The following is a 3,783-nucleotide window of genomic DNA, read 5'->3' on the forward strand; positions in this document are numbered from 1 at the left end:
CCACATTGAGATACCATCTCAGCCAGTTAGAATGGCAATCACTAAAAAATCTGGAGACAGATGCTGGAGAGGATGTGGAGAAATAGGAACACTTTTACACTGTTGGTGGGAGTGTAAATTAGTTCAACCAATGTGGAAGGCAGTGTGGCGATTCCTCAAGGACGTAGAAATAGAAATTCCATTTGACCCAGCAATCCCATTCCTGGGTATATATACAAAGAATTATAAATTATTCTATTTTAAAGACATATGTGGGAGACGAGACCAGAGGCCGAACTCAGGTTCTGACAAGATGGCCGGGCTGCCCCACAGGATCATCAAGCAAACACAGCGTTTGTTGGCAGAACCAGTTCCTGGCATCAAAGCAGAACCAGATGAGAGCAACACCCGTTATTTTCATGTGGTCATTGCTGGCCTTTGAGGGAGGGACTTTTAAACTTGAACTATTCTTTCCAGAAGAATACCCAATGGCAGCCTCTAAAGTACATTTCATGACCAAAATTTATCATCCCAATGTAGACAAATTGGGAAGAATATGTTTAGATATTTTGAAAGATAAGTGGTCCCCAGCACTGCAGATCCGCACAGTTCTGCTATCGATCCAGGCCTTGTTAAGTGCTCCTAATCCAGATGATCCATTAACAAATGATGTAGTGAAGCAGTGGAAGACCAACAAAGCCCAAGCCACAGAAACAGCTAGAGCATGGACTAGGCTATATGCCATGAATAATATGTAAATTGATCCGATCATCAAGTGTGCATCACTTTTCCTGTTCTGCCGACTTCTTCCTTTTTGTTTGCATTTAATGGACACAGTCTTAGAAACATTACAGAATACAAAAGCCCAGACATATTCAGTTCTTTGGTGATTAAATGCACATTAGCAAATCTATGTCTTGTCCTGATTCACTGTCATAAAGCATGACCAGAGGCTATAAGTATCATCTGGATTGTTGTGAAAGGTTTAAAAGCAGTGGCCCCTTCCTGCTCTTACTCATTTCCCCCATGCTGGTTTAAGTATAAAGCACTGTGAATAAAGTTAGTTGTCAGGTTAGCTGCAGGGGTGTGGGTGCTTTTCTTTATTTATTTCAGGTGGGGAGGTAGTTTTATTTTAATTTTATGGGCTCCTTTCCCCCTTTTATAATGATCTTATTGCATTGGTTAAAAGCAGCTAACCAGTTATTTAGAATATGCTCTCTAGCCAAGTCTAACTTTATTTAGATGCTGTAGATGGACAAACTTGATTGTTTGAACCAAAATGGGAACATTAAACAAACATCACAGCCCTCACTAATAACATTGTGACTTTGCTGTCAAGTGTAGATTCCCCTCTTCAAAAAAAGCTTGTGACCATTTTGTATGGCTTGTCTGGAAACTTATGTAAATCTTATGTTTTAGGAAAATATTTTTTGTTATTCTACTTTGCCTTTGTGCAGTTTATTTTACTGTGTTTATTTCATTTTCCCAATGTGACAATCATATTTTAAAATTAAAACTGATGGAACATTAAAAAAAAAAGACATATGCACACGCATGTTCATTGCAGCACTGTTTACAATAGCAAAGACTTGGAACCAACCCAAATGCTCATAGATAACAGACTGGACAAGGAATATGTGGCACAGATACACCATGGAATACTATGCAGCCATAAGAAACGATGAATTCATGTCCTTTGTAGGGACATGGATGAATCTGGAAACCATCATTCTCAACAAACTGACACAAGAACAGAAAATCAAACACCACATGTTCTCACTCATAGGCGGGTGCTGAACAATCAAAACACATGGACACAGGGAGGGGAGCATCACAAACTGGGGTCTGTTGGGGTGGACTAGGGGAGGGAAAGTGGGGTGTAGGGAGGTTGGGGAGGGATAACATAGGGAGAAATGGCAGATATAGGTGACAGGGGAATGGAGGCAGAAAACCACATTGCCATGTTTGTACCTATGCAACAATCCTACATGATCTGTACACGTACCCCAGAACCTAAAGTATAATAAAAAATACATATATATATACATATATATATAAGTAATAATAAAATTAGAAAAGTATATTGAAGGAGGCAGCAAAGACCCAGGGCCGTTGGCCTTATCTTTCTAATCCATTTACTCATCTATGAAATGATTAGGTTAAGAATAGATCATCTTACCGATTCCTTTCCCGCTCTGCAATTCTATTAAGTAAGGGAAAAAAAGTTAATTAAAAGTCTACCTTATTCCTTTAGTCCAAATGATAACTATGAGGAAGAATCTTTTGACAGAAGAGCTTTCTAAAATAGCCAAGTCCCTAATTTATTCAGTAAATTTGGGTTTCCATACTTCCAAACTGTGAGCTGGCTTTAGTGGGTTTGTCTTGCACATATACTAAAACAATGAATTTGCTCACCTGATTCAGCACTCCTCAATGCACTGTGCTGTCAGTAAACAAGACTGAAAGGAAAGGGCCATTTCATGGTATTGATTTCACTGCTAGAGATAGCCCAGGACATGTGCCTTTCAATTCAAGAAATAATCAAACTGCCTCCCTTGCCTAAATAGAGCTCTTCATTAATTTGTGATTACCTCCAGATTTGTCAATAGACTTTCCTTCCCTGACTGTCAATAAATTTCTGAGCTCAGTGAGCACTTTTATGAGCTACAACTTTCCTGTCAATCAAAAAGTTTTGCTCTTCTAGACTATTGCTCAAATTGCAGTGTTCATTACAAAAAGAAGAAAAAGCCACTTTGGGCTGCCCTAGAGAGCACGATGGAAATGACCTGCTCCTTTTGAAATGAGATGCTGATCTCGCTTCAAGTTAAAGCAATTGAGAAAAACTAAAAGCTCACTTGCAGTTCTGCTCAGTCTCATCTCCAGAATTTTCTGCTCTAACCCTTACAATAAAAATCCCCAACAAACAGAATTCTAGTCAAAAGGCCTATTTCCCACTTTAAAGCCATTTCCCACTTTCTGCCTAGTTGCAGACAGATAGACATGCTTTAAGCCTCCCTGGACTCTTACCTGATCTAGCAGTTACTTGCATCCTATTTTTGACCTACTGGGAAATTAAAGTGGCATGAAAATCAATGTTTTACATTGAAGGGGAAAGGGCTAGATCACCTGATACCAATATATTCCTTCTTGGATTAGACAGTTCTTCAAAGCACACTTAGCTAATAAATTCCAACCAACAGGCCCAGATGAGTTGGATGCAGGCATTTGCTGGAACAAAGAGCAAAACGGGCTTGCTTGTTAAAGATTGCTGGCCAATCAGGGACTTTCCACTTGTTTTGGTAAAGAAAGAATTAAAGAGAAAATGTAGTCAAGAGCTCTCGGTTTTGAATTTCATCCAAGTGTTTCAGACTGTAAGGAGTCCCCCAGGCCAGGAGTTCAACTGCCCAGAAGTAAAAACAGACTCTCAGACCAATAGCTGTAACCCTTTCCAGGGCATCAAGTTCACCACCAAGGGCTCTAAAGCTTGACTTCAGACAAATAGCATGAAGCTGAGTAAAAAGTTCCAGCTTGGGCTGGGCACGGTCTAACGCCTGTAATCCCAGCACTTTGGGAGGCCGAGGTGGGAAGATCATCTGAGGTCAGGAGTTCAAGACCAGCCTGGCCAACATGGCAAAACCCTGTCTCTACTAAAAATACAAAAATTAGCTGGGTATGGTGGCATGTGCCTGTAGTCCTAGCTACTTGGGAGGCTGAGGCAGGAAAACTGCTTGAACCCAGGAGGTGGAGGATGCAGTGAGCCGAGATCGTACCACTGCACTCTAGCCTGGCAAGAGAACAAGACTC

General features: G+C 40.6%; 1 pseudogene; it reads left to right on the forward strand.

The window, feature by feature from the left end:
* Positions 1-253: 253 nt before the first annotated feature.
* Positions 254-737, forward strand: LOC108590205 (ubiquitin-conjugating enzyme E2 N pseudogene; annotated as a pseudogene).
* The last annotated feature ends 3,046 nt before the right edge of the window (positions 738-3,783 follow it).

Source organism: Callithrix jacchus, chromosome 2, assembly GCF_049354715.1.
Source record: "Callithrix jacchus isolate 240 chromosome 2, calJac240_pri, whole genome shotgun sequence".
In the NCBI taxonomy this organism is placed as follows: Eukaryota; Metazoa; Chordata; class Mammalia; order Primates; family Cebidae; genus Callithrix; species Callithrix jacchus.